Source organism: Oncorhynchus gorbuscha, linkage group LG15 (genome assembly GCF_021184085.1).
Source record: "Oncorhynchus gorbuscha isolate QuinsamMale2020 ecotype Even-year linkage group LG15, OgorEven_v1.0, whole genome shotgun sequence".
Classification (NCBI taxonomy): domain Eukaryota; kingdom Metazoa; phylum Chordata; class Actinopteri; order Salmoniformes; family Salmonidae; genus Oncorhynchus; species Oncorhynchus gorbuscha.
The window spans coordinates 69,687,286-69,700,917 of record NC_060187.1 but is presented as its reverse complement, the minus strand read 5'-3'; the positions used below and the strand labels follow the sequence as shown (position 1 = coordinate 69,700,917).

The 13,632-nt window shown below is 42.1% G+C and overlaps 1 protein-coding gene across 1 annotated transcript in view; it reads right to left on the bottom strand.

Annotated features, from left to right (window-relative positions):
* The window catches only part of LOC123997897 (oxidation resistance protein 1-like), a 196,895-nt gene extending 185,560 nt beyond the window's left edge, over nucleotides 1-11,335 (bottom strand). The window contains exon 1 of the mRNA XM_046302581.1: nucleotides 11,189-11,335. The gene's annotated coding sequence lies outside the window, so the exon portion shown is untranslated. The remainder of the gene's footprint in view (nucleotides 1-11,188) is intronic.
* Between the last annotated feature and the right edge of the window lie 2,297 nt (nucleotides 11,336-13,632).

Sequence of the window (13,632 nt, the reverse complement as noted above, 5' to 3'; positions counted from 1 at the left end):
AATTGTGCACCGCCCTATGGGTCTCCCAGGCGCGGCCGGCTGCGACAGAGCCTGGACTCAAATCAGAATCTCTAGTGGCACAGCTAGCACTGTGATGCAGTGCCTTAGACCACTGCACCATTCAGCAGGCCTACATCCTATGACTGTTTATTGCCAAGTCAGTATAATAAGGTTGAAGAATGTGAGGTCATAAATGTGACTTGAATTACCCCTTCAAATGAAACACATACTGTATAAAGCTACATGCTTGAGTCATTTAATAGGTTATAAACTACTATTTGAACACAATCCAATAATGATGTATTGAATTGTGAACCTGTAAAGACACATTGTGAGCGTTTACATAACAGCTCTGCTAATCTGGATCATAATACAGGAGTTTAACAGCAATGTGAACATGTCTGCCAAAAGTGGACTTATGTGGACGTTTAGCTAGACGCAAAAGCAATATAACGTTGTTTTTTTTTAACGCCAAACTATAGTGGAAAATTCTTTAAGAATGAAGACGCATGAAACTGTATTTAACTAAACCTGCCATGTATTCTTCAAAGAAACAAAAGGTGGCAAAGCGACTAAATCCTCATTGGGGTCACACGGTGAAAGCATACTGTGCTAGAAAGCAGAATGATGCATCTTTGAATTCTACAAGGTTGATAGGTCATTCAAAAACAGCATTCTCTATTATTCATCCTCTACGAGCACACAGTGTTGTTTTATTGGTGCTAAGTTAATTCATGTTATCCCCGTGAGTGTTATGTTCAGACCAAAGCAACGTCTTCGAGAATGGTTGATGGGTCTTATTCTGAAGGAGACATGACAGCAGCGTCAATGACTGAGCCTACGGTGTTATGAAAAACTATTGTGGGACGCAGTAGGCCTATGTTATAAAAGCTACTTTTGGCTCTTTTGGTTTAGAAGAAAAGCTGCGACACATAACTGTGCCATTAACAACAGTTGTACAAAACACACAAAAAATGATAATGAATTCACATATTAAAGGGAAATTCCACCACTTTTCAACCTCATTCTCGTGTCATACCAGTGTCTACATACTATTATGTGAAAATGGCACATCTCTACCATCTGTGGTTAAAAAACTAGGAAGAAAAGTCTTAAAATATCCTTCCCTATGTCGTCATTTTATTTTGAAATTGTGATTTTCTAGCCAGAGGTGTCACGCCTTGGTCTTAGTATTTTGTGTTTCGTTACATTATTTGTTCAGGCCAGGGTGTGACATGGGTTTATTTTATTGTCGTATTGGGGTTTTTGTAGGCATTGGGATTGTTTTTGATTAGGGGTGTGTCTAGTATAGGCTTGGCTGCCTGAGGCGGTTCTCAATCAGAGTCAGGTGATTCTTGTTGTCTCTGATGGGGAACCGTATTTAGGTAGCCTGGGTTTCACTTTGTATTCGTGGGTGATTGTTCCTGTCTCTGTGTAGTTTCACCAGATAGGCTGTAATAGGTTTTCACGTTCCGTTTGTTGTTTTTGTATTTATTGAGTTATTTCATGTATCGCTGTTCTTTCATTAAAGACATGAGTAACCACCATGCTGCATTTCGGTCCGACTCTCTTTCAACAAACGAAGAACGACGTTACAAGAGGGAGGCCATTTTCTTGCTCTCCGCGTCACTGTGAATCTCAGTGTTTAAAATCACTGTTTATTTTAATGTTTTAACCTTTGATGATGTCATCAAGTAGAACATTTTAACTTTATATTTGTTACTACAAAACATAGAAATGTGCCGTTTTCACATGTGGACACCAGTGGAGGCTCCTCAGAGGAGGAAGGGGAGGACCATCCACCTCAGTGAATTTCATAAAAATAAAAATGGTAAAACATTAAAGTTAGCCTTTTTAGATAAAAATGTACTAAATATATTCATGTCACCAAATAATTGATTAAAAAAACACACTGTTTTGCAATGAAGGTCCACAGTAGCCTCAGCAGCACTCTGTAGAGTGGTGTAGCCGGTAGACAGCTAGCTTCCCTCCTCCTCTGGGTACATTGACTTCAATACAAAACCTAGGAAGCTCATCCCTTCCATAGTCTTATACAGTAATTATGATACCTTCCAGAGGACATCCTCCAACCTCCTCCAACCTATCAGAGCTCTTGCATCATGAATTGACATATGGTCCACCGAATCAAAGGATCATAAAATTAATCTCGTACTGAAAGCATAGACTGCAGCGCATAAAATGTGGTGAGTTGTTGACTCAAATTGAGAGAGAGAAAATAGTTGAACAGTTTTGAACAAATCAATTTCTTCAAAAATGAAGGAGATGCGAGAGAGAGAGAGATATTTGGTCATTGTTTTTCACTTTCAGTTTCACTTACTCAAACACCCAGCTCCAACAGATGAATGCTAAGTTAGCTAGCTGGCTATGACTATCCAAGTTAAGGTAAGCTTTTGGTTTTACTCATTTATTTCCACCTGGGCCAGCCGGTGTAATTGCTAAACTGCTTACTGACTGTGTACTGTACTGCATGATTGTAGTGCATTTACTAACGCATTAGTTCTATTAGCTATGTTGGATATGTTATTTTAGCTAATATGGTGACAACAATGTAGGCAGTGTGTAGAGGTTATGATATGGTTTGGCTTTAAAGTTATTTTTGCCTGATCTTATACAGCTGATGTGTTGTCCACAAACATAGGGAAAAGGTGAGAGGAAGGCGTATTGATGCGAGAAGGAATACAACGTGGCTGCTATGAAAGTGAACTGTGTTTACATGTGATATTCATTCCGCCAATTCTGCTGAAAAACGTTTCTTAAACGAAAGAAAACGGAACGAAACGGGCATAAACCCAAATTTGTCCAGTAGAAACTCTAATTTGCAACTTTTGGACTAATGAATACACCTTAAACCTGTGTGCACCTACGTTGTAAACTTTCAATCATAGGTTAGGTTGTAGCAACCTCATGATAGGTATAGGGACAATTCTAGTTTAATGTAGTAGCCTAAACTTATCGATGTTACATTGAACTGGATGAATGGAATATGAATGACATTCATCCAATATGCTGTAATAGAAATAAGGCCATGCTCATGGGGGAAAAAATGGTCCCCCCTCATTATAAACGGCACCGACCGCCACTGGTGGATACTGGGATGGAGCTGGAGATAATGAATGAGGTTGGAAAGTAATGACATTCTCCATTGAGCTTGCTTTTTAGTCCAGGACTAGGCTTAACGCGTGCCCAGGAAACTGCCCCTTAAAGATCAACAGCAAAAAAACATTCAAAAATGATTTTAAGAATGTGATAGTGCCATTTGTATTTTCCACTAAACAACCCCACAGACAGACAATGTTTTGCATGTCTGCAGTCCAGTTTTCAAGGTTAAGGATTTTCAAGAAGCAAAATGTCACTTTGATGTGACAAGTGACACTTTGATTGTTGAAAGTTCAATATCTTAAACTTAACTACTGGCATGCAAAACATTATGGGACTGTATTAACTATGGATTAATGAATCAAATACACAAATCATGTTTTGAATGTATTATTTCAGCACAGCAGGGTCAGACAGACACATGCCCACTACAGTATATCTATTACCAGTCCTTGGTGCTCTGATAACGACACGGTTGTTTTTAATTAATTATTCAACTCATGTCTTTGACCTAGAGTAGGTCTGGATGGGATTGACACCAACAACACAGGCCTACTAGGAGGGCCTTCTCAAGTCAATCCTGCTATTTCAGTCTACTAGTTGTATGTATCTATGGTTACTTTAAATACATGGTTTATACTCTCTTTCTATGTCTAAGGTCAAATCACTGACTGATGTCCCTACAGGTAGGTTCACAGTTCAACAAATGTTTTCTTCTTCTTAAATTTATACAAATGATTCCAACTGTCTATTGATGCTGTGGAACGTTCTACTTTGCTGTATGTAGATTCAGAGATCAGATCTCTGGTAGGGACAAAGCCAATCATTGGAGTTCAGCCCTCTAGACACAGTCATCATTGGAGTTCAGATCTCTAGACACAGCCAATCATTGGAGTTCAGATCTCTAGACACAGCCAATCATTGGAGTTCAGATCTCTAGACACAGCCAATCATTGGAGTTCAGATCTCTAGACACAGACAATCATTGGAGTTCAGATCTCTAGACACAGCCAATCATTGGACTTCAGATCTCTAGACACAGCCAATCATTGGAGTTCAGATCTCTAGACACAGCCAATCATTGGAGTTCAGATCTGTAACTAGGGACACAACCTCAGCTGTAGACATAGAGCAGCAGTAGCTCCTGGCAAGGTGGTAGGACACTGTCATTGCAAGTTAGAGACATCAACTCAGTACAGGCTGACTCATTATACAAAATTATATTAAACTGACAGGGACAAACGCTCTTGGGGCCTACTTCCATCAAATTAATTGTTTGATTTGTTCCAAAAGCATGATTCAATTGGTTGGTGAAGCCATAGAAAGCAGAACTGAAGGCTCTGAGGACGTTTCATTTTGGTTAAGTGCTGCGCGATTCATGACAACACGGTTGACAGCCAGCATTACAACCTCAACCCATCATGTTACTGTACGTAACACCAGCCTGTGATTTATCATGGCAGCTATCTGTCATATTAATCATCAGGTTCACCAAGAGTCTACACAATTTAGTTAATTATATGCGCCCTTACAGGTGGACTCAGCTAGATGACTTTGCATACACCAAGTAAAGACATAGCGGGTCAATTTCCGCAACAACTAAGAGCGTTGAAGTGTGAGGCTAAACTTCTTCGCTGTTAGTCTGTCTATAGGCTGAGGCCTGGCAGAGACAGAGGGTGAGTGACCGGTAAAGGCCGGTCTGGGAGGGGTGGAGTGGCTGTGGGGTCAATGGGCTGGGTTTACATAAGCTTGGCTGTGCTTAATCCTCTGTAAGCCACAACTATTCCCATGATGCGGTTTACTGTGGGCTGTACATAGTATGTATGTAAAGCTGTTATAAACATTGCCTGTCTGTCATAACTCAAGTAACACAAAGCTGGTTATTTCTGTATAGAGCTATTGTCTATAGAGCTTGTGGTCATTAATGCATGGTCTGTTGAGATGAGAGATTCAGATGAGTTGAGGGATTCAGATGAGTTGAGGGATTCAGATGAGTTGAGGGATTCAATTGTTATTTTTGTCGAGCAATTGGTTCGCAGTGGATGGCATCTACTGTATCCCTTTTTTATATTTGTGTCAACCTGACTGTTGTCTGGGCCAGCAGGTAGCCGAGTGGTTAGAGCATTGGGGAAATAACCGAAAAGTTGCTGAATCGAATCCCGAGCTTACAATGTAAAAATCTGTTGTTCCGCCTCTGAGCAAAGCAGTTAACCCACTGTTAACCCCAAGACATGGATGTTGATTAAGGCAGCCCCCTACACCTCTCTGATTCAGGTTAAATTTGGAAGAAACATTTCAGTTGAATACATTCAGTTGGACAACTGACTAGGTATCCCCTTTACCTTAAATGTGGTTTCTTCTCTATCCCCAAGGTTTTCAAAAACTGAGACGTGTTAGGGGGTTTAAAGCCAGAAGGCTCATGAAGCAATAATGAGAGAATCCCTTTCTTGTAAATGCTTTTGTCACAGAGAAAAAATTAAATGTGCATTTCCTGTAATCAAAACAGAATGCAGTTGCTTTCTTTCATTCAGTCACTTCTCTTGTCATTATTTGAGTGCTTTTCTTGCTGTTTTAATGTCTCGCTCCCCATCCCTCTAAGTAAAATTGAACTACTCTTTTCATTAGGATAAAACACAGCAGCAAGCATCATGACTCAACACTGAAAAAGCAGTCGAGAGTAAATCCTTTAATCTAGCACTTTCAGTGTTGGCAAAAGAGCAGAATCCTAACGCACAGTCAGACAGTGACCAACATTGGCACAGGGTTGCTGTCTTACCAAATAACATCATATGGAATTCTGCAGAACATTTTAGGTCAAGCACAGGTACACTGGTAATAAAAACGTTGATTGATTGGTTGACTGACTGGTTGAAATGTATTGAACAGCAGCATACCACCCTGCATACCACTGCTGGCTTGCTTCTGAGGCTAAGCAGGGTTGGTCCTGGTCAGTCCTTGGATGGGAGACCAGGTGCTGCTGGAAGTGGTGTTGGAGGGCCAGTAGGAGGCACTCTTTTCTCTGGTCTAAAAAATATCCCAAGTGACCCTGTGTAGGGTGCCGTCTTTTGGATGGGATGTTAAACGGGTGTCCTGACTCTCTGAGGTCATTAAAGATCCCGTGGCACTTGTCGTAAGAGTAGGGGTGTTAACCCCGGTGTCCTGGCTAAATTCTCAATCTGTCTGGCCCTCAAACCATCACGGTCACCTAATAATCTCCCGTTTACAATTGGCTCATTCACCTCTCCCCTGTAACTATTCCCCAGGTCGTTGCTGTAAATGAGAACGTGTTCTCAGTCAACTTACCTGGTAAAATAACGGATTTTTAAAAATGGCGTAGCCCACAGGATTGTACAGTCCAGTGGTTCTCACTCATACACTCAGAGGATTAAAAACCAAGCAGGACAATCCTAATGCATCTATGTTTAATCATCGTCTAAGAGTGGAAACTGGAGCTGATGATCATTGAATAGTATTGCCTGACGTAGTGTGTCTATAAATCCCTGTCTGCAAGGGAGTAGGAACTGGGGGGGAGGACATGTCCCCTTCAGTGTTAGAAGCAGGAGTGAAAAACAGTGAATGTTTTGAAGCCAAGAACACTTGCTAGCTACAGAATTACTTGCACAATCACTGTCTTAGTCTTCATCATAGGGTATCAAGTTCACAATGCCACCAGTCAAGAAGAGAGAAAAGATAGGACATAAGAGTTTTTTTTTCAAAGGTGTGCAAAGGACTGTAAGGTTCTTGGCAACAGCACCACCACCCCTGGCAAACTAGTTGGTCAATTTGAGTGCTTTCAACTTAGACGTTGTCACGCCTTGGTCATTGTATTTTGTGTTTTTGTTATATGTTTGGGTAGGCCAGGGTGTGACATGGGTTTATATGTTGTGTTTCGTATTGGGGTTTGTATTATTTGGGATCGCGGCTGATTAGGGGTGTGGTATAGGCTTGGCTGCCTGAGGCGATTCTCAATTAGAGTCAGGTGCTTTTCGTTGTCTCTGATTGGGAACCATATTTAGGCAGCCTGAGTTTTGCTTTGATTTTCGTGGGTGGTTGTTCCTATCTCTGTGTTGTAGTCACCAGATAGGCTGTAATTAGTTTCACGTTCCGTTCTGTTGTTTTTGTATTTAGTATTCAGTTATTTCATGTACCGCGATTCATTTCATTAAAGTCATGAGTAACCAACACGCTGCATTTTGGTCCGACTCTCCTTCTTCAACAGACGAACGCCGTTACAGACGTCTTTCATTTCATCAGAGATTATGGGTCATGAAGGTGTATTCGATGTGTTAAGACTTTGTTTGGTGTTATCAGTGACAACCATGAACAGACAGACAGTCTGAGAGGAAGGGAGAGAGAGGCCACAAACCAACAGGTACGATACTGAGAAGTGACTCTCCATGCTCATAAAGTTAATAGGCTGATGATCTGTGTGAATCAGCCTGAATGATCTTATATGATCTCTGATTAAATGATAGCAGCTTAAGTCTAGAGGGTGTATTGGATGTGTTAACTTCTTCCAGGAGCGAGGCAGCCATGATGATATTATATTTTTGATAATTGTGTAGAGTGGCGATTGATTCATTTCAGTATGACCATTCATGCCTACTTTCTTTTATTAAAACAGTTTAACTGTGTATGTTGCTGGTTATTATTACAGTATAATAACAGAAGTTTCAAACCATACAGAATGTAGAGTAGCAGTAGTAACTACCTAACAGGTAGAAAATAGAAAATGAATCATATAGTAGCAGAGAGTACAACATGGTAGTTTAATTAAATATATGCATATTAACAGTCACACTGGTATTCAGTATAGTATGAATGGCCCTGGTCTTTAGACTGATTGGACTGTACCAGTGTAAGTGCCCCTCTGCAAGGCCCCCTTTAGCCCTGTACATTTTCCCATCTGTAAATTAAGATTTGTCTGTATCCTTTTCTCAAAAGTCACTAGAAATGAGCATTTAATACCTGTTTCCCCCCCAAAAAAATCCCTGTAGAAAAATTCCTATGCCCCTGCCTGTTTGTTACATTATCTGAATGAGGTGATGGTTACCTGTGAGCATAAAGTCATGTTTTTGTAGCTCCTATGCTTTCTCTACATGCTTTCAGTTGTTTTTTTGACATGCATTCCTGATTCAATTGTCAACTGCTCAAGGTAGTTTTCACGGCTATAGTGCCTTTAGTGATGATTTAGGCCTACTGTTGTCATTTCAGCTCTGAGAAATGAGAATGCTCCCAATTTCATAGACAGGGAGTCAGATAATAATAACCCATTTTGTACCAGGCAGCGTTCAGTGGTCTGCATTCCAAATGGCACCCTATTCCATAAATATAGCACTACTTTTGGGTAAAAAGGAGTACACTGCATAGGGAATATGATGCCATTTGGGATGCACCCCACTGAGAGTAGGTGTTTTAATCAAGTCTAGCAAGAGCATGCATAATCACAGCACATTGACTCGCGACTCAGGATGGAAGGTGCGTTAGCCCCATACAATTACTTACTCTTATATTATACCAATGTCAGAAATGACTTATCTTGTTAACTAAAGCATGATTGGATCTAAACATCTTCCAATTGGAATTGCATGAGCTGAAGTCAATTATCCATTTGAGGTCAAGAGGAATTGGTTTTAGAGTTGAAGATGCACGATGCAGAAATAGCTCCCCCATTTACCGGTTGCAGAAATTCTAATGGTTCGCCTAATTTCAGTTTATGTGACAAAACATGCAAGTATAGTGTAGAGAATCATTGTATTTTCAGATGGTGTACAAAACCGAAAGTAAAAGACACAAAAACAAAACTTAAGAAGAGGAAGCATAGAAATAGGGCACATAGAGTAGATATATTCTATCTCTCATCCTCCCTCCCTCAGGACCCGAGCCCTAGTACCATGCCTCAGGACTACCTGGCCTGATGACTCCTGGCTGTCCCCAGTCCACCTTGTTGTGCTGCTGCTCCAGTTTCAACTGTTCTGCCTGGGTCTATGGAACCCTGACCTGTTCACCGGACGTGCTACCTTGTCCAGGACCTGCTGTTGTCCACCCTATCTCTCCCCCCTCACTCTCTCTACCACACCGGCTGTCTCGACCTCTGAATGCTCAACTATGAAAAGCCAACTGACATTTACTCCTGAGGTGCTGACCTGTTGCACCCTCGACAATCACTGTGATTATTATTTGACCCTGCTGGTCATCTATGAATGTTTGAACATCTTGAAGAACAATCTGGCCTTAATGGCCATGTACTCCTAAAACCTCACCCGGCACAGCCAGAAGAGGACTGGCCACCCCTCAGAGCCTGGTTCCTCTAGGTTTCTTCCTAGGTTCTTGCCTTTCTAGGGAGTTTTTCCTAGCCACCGTGCTTCTACATCTACATTGCTTGTTCTTTGGGGTATTAGGCTGGGTTTCTGTATAACCACTTTGTGACATCTGCTGATTTAAAAACAGCTTTATAAATAAAATGTGATTAATTGAATGACTTGCTTTCAATGACAATGATAGATTGATAACACACATTTCCAAAAGTTACATATTGCAGCTTTAGGCTGAGAGATTGTATAACATTTGAATGGCTAAAATATGTATTTTTTTTAGTTGTAAAGATTACATTATGTATCTTATACTTGAATGGTAGCGATGCTTGTAATGTTGACTCATGTTAACAGACCCCTATCTGAACTATCCACTAACCGTAACGCTCTACAGTGGCAAATTGTTGCGGATCAAAAGTTGCAGTAGTTTGTTGATAGTTTGAGTAGCCCAACTAAAGATCATCTATAGCACGTGTCAAACTCATCCCACTGAGGGCCTAGTGTCTTAGGGTTTCCGTTCCACCCTTGTCCTTGATTGATTAAGGTCACTGATTAGTAATGAACTCCCCTCACCTGGTTGTCTAGGTCTTAATTGAAAGGAAGAACCAAAAACCAGCAGACACGAGGCCCTCCATGGAATGAGTTTGACACCCCTGATCTATAGGGACTATCCAAATGAAGTGTGACTGTGACCAAGGTCTGTCTGCCCTTGTGGTGCTTGTCTTGACCTTGAGTCTTGAGTTCCTTAGTGGAACCGGGGCAATACCATGGCATGGGGTGCATGTAGAAAAGAAATAACCAATGACTGAAACAAACACATACTGTGCAAGTTCCATGCATGTCACATGTTCAGCTGTTGGCTACCTTGATGCATTATGCAGCCCGATTGCTGTGGATGGATATTATCTCTATAAAGAGTGGCAGGCAGATGGCTATAATTAGGGCGAATTAGTGTTTAAGACAGACGGACAGACAGCCAGGCAAACAGACAGACAGTGATGAGTAATGTGTATGGAGGCAGGCATCAGTCATCACATTCCTCACCGAATGCTTTCCATAGATAACTTTCTATCCAGTCTCCCACCATGAATTATTGAACTGACATTAAAACTTGTGTCTATAGGACTAGGAATAATAGGGGATTGCATAATTGCACACAATGTTACCATTGTAATACAATCACATGTTCACGTGTCACATGTAGGTATGTAGTAACATGTATCGTGTTATTATTATGTCCCGGTTCCCGTGTCATCCTTTTTACAGCTTATACTTCACATACCAGCCTACTTCGAGGCTGCTGGACAATTATATACAGTACTAGTATGGCTACTGTACAGGCTATTACATAAACTATCATCTCTTCAGAAACAATGACAGTCTCTCTCATCAAACAAGTTGATACCGCGCGCGGCATTCTGAAGAATACACGTACTGAACAGACATTTTTTGTGTACCAAATGTGGTGGTTCAATGTCAAGACTGTTACCTGTCTTTTAACTGGTAATGCAGATATGTGCGTGCGTGCACTGTTCAGCTGTTTTCTCAAAGCTCTGTGAAGGGTTGTATATAACATGTTTATTAGTGAACAACATGTCAATGCATGAATATACATAAATTGCGAGAATACATATATTTCCATGTATAAAATATAACTCCAAAATATAAACCGGTGTTTTCATCGTTTCAAAAACATCACACGCGATAGCCTACGCGTCAGTCCCACAATAAAACAACAAACTCTCGTCGTTACTTACTTTCAGAAGGGAGCTCGTGCAATGACCCGGGTTCAGTTGTTTACAAACATTCTCAGTCGATGTGAAACAGAATTCAATCTTCTTAATTATTCTTCAAGCGTGCAGCATCATAGCAGAAAGTAGGTATAGTTGCAGACATGCGGAGTAATTTGACCCCCTCATAATAGAAACTACCATCACGAAGAGGAGGAGCAGGGGAGGATAGGATCAAACCAACACCGATACAACTCTGCCCTATAGCAACAGGAGGGATGCATCGAGGCGTTGGAGGAGAGAGATATTGCAAACTGGTTGTGACGAAGCGGATTGGATAGGAGGGGAAATTACAAGACGTCAGTTGTTCATCATACCAAAACAGTAGCGACCTGTTCATTTATCAGACTATAAGACAGGAGAGCTGATGTCTGTGTGAAGGAATTTAGAGCAGATAGACAGTGGTGGTCAATTCAGAGAAGAAAGAAGGGGTTCTAGTGATGGATGGGGGGAGAGATGGAGGCATGAGGGAAGGGGGCAGGATGGCGCATGCCATGGACAGCCAGGCTCCACTGTGTTGGCAGCTTGGCAGCTTTCCTTCTGGGACACAGCAGGGGACTGCTCTGTCACTGTCACTGCCGCAAACTTCAGTGAGTTAGTTACTCAGAGCAGCAGCACCACAACATTGCTGTGTCACTAGGCTGTCTGTCTGTTCCTGTTATTAATGCTGTAGACAAGCAGAAGTGTATACTATATCATTGAACATAAGAGTATAGGAATATCCATCCAGGACCTCTATACCAGGTGGTGTCAGAGGAAGGCCCTCAAAAGACTCCACCTAGGTCATAGACTCTTCTCTCTGCTACTGCACAGCAAGGGGTACCAATGGACCAAGTCTGGAACCAACAGGACCATGAAAAGCTTCTACCGCCAAGCCATAGACTGCTAAATAGTTAACAAATAGCTACCCAAACTATCTGCATTGACTCCATTTGCACTAACTCTTTTGACTCATCACATACACTGCTGCTACTGCTTATTACCTATCCTGTTGCCTAGTGACTTAACCCCTACCTACACATATCTACAGTACCCCGTACCCCTGCACATGGACTCAGTACTGGTACCCTGTGTATATAACCAAGTTATCATTACTCATTGTGATTCATTCCTCGTGTTATAATCTTTCTATTATTTCTTTCTGTTTGTCTCTCTGCATTGTTGGGAAGGGCCAGTAACTAAGCATTTCACTGTTAGTCTACACCTGTTGGTTACGAAGCATGTGACCAATACATCTTGGTTTTGATATCATATGACACAGTCCGAGAGACTATGAATATTATCAGCAGGGCTATTCATATTTATCTGAGCTGAAAAACCCGTGATGATACTTGACAGACATGTAGGCCGACTGTAGTATGTGTTGTCCATTACATGAAGGGGACTGTCATGCAGGTGAAAGAGGACCCAAAAGCGACTTGGCGAAAACAGAGTCTTTAATCCAGTAAAGTGAATACAATCAACAAAACACAACTTTCACTCGAAATGACGAGGACAAACTGGAGACTCGATCTTGAACAGCAGGTGAACAGCAGGTTGCCTCGGGAAGGCACTTGAACCAGACAGACTCAGACACCTGCTCACCACGCAGCATCTGAGGAAAACACGACACGACAGGGCGATACACAAACACAGCACGGTGAAATCTAGACAAGGAACCGACAGGGCAGAAACGAATAACAAGGAGAGAAATAGGGACTCTAATCAGGGAAAAGGATCGGGAACAGGTGTGGGAAGGCTAAATGATGATTAGGGAATAGGAACAGCTGGGAGCAGGAACGGAACGATAGAGAGAAGAGAGCGAGAGAGTGAGAGAGGAGGGGGAGAGAGAGGGATAGAAAGAGGGAAAGAACCTAATAAGACCAGCAGAGGGAAACGAATAGAATGGGGAGCACAGGGACAAGACATGATAATAAATGACAAAACATGACAGTCTCACCAGCGCCTCCTGGCGCACTCGAGAGGAATCCTGGCGGCAACGGAGGAAATCATCAATGAGTGAACGGTCCAGCACGTCCCGAGACGGAACCCAACTCCTCTCCTCAGGACCGTAACCCTCCCAATCCACTAAGTATTGGTGACCCCGTCCCGAGAACGCATGTCCATGATCTTATGTACCTTGTAAATAGGTGCGCTCTCGACAAGGACGGAGGGGGGAGGGAAGACGAACGGGAGTGCGAAGAAAGGGCTTGACACAGGAGACATGGAAGACAGGATGACGAAGATGTCGCGGAAGAAGCAGTCGCACAGCGACAGGATTGACGACCTGGGAGACACGGAACGGACCAATGAACCGCGGAGTCAACTTACGAGAAGCTGTCGTAAGAGGAAGGTTTGACAGTGGAAAGCCACACTCTCTGGGGACTCTTAATCCTGCGTTTATTGGCGGCTCTCACAGTCTGTGCCCTGTA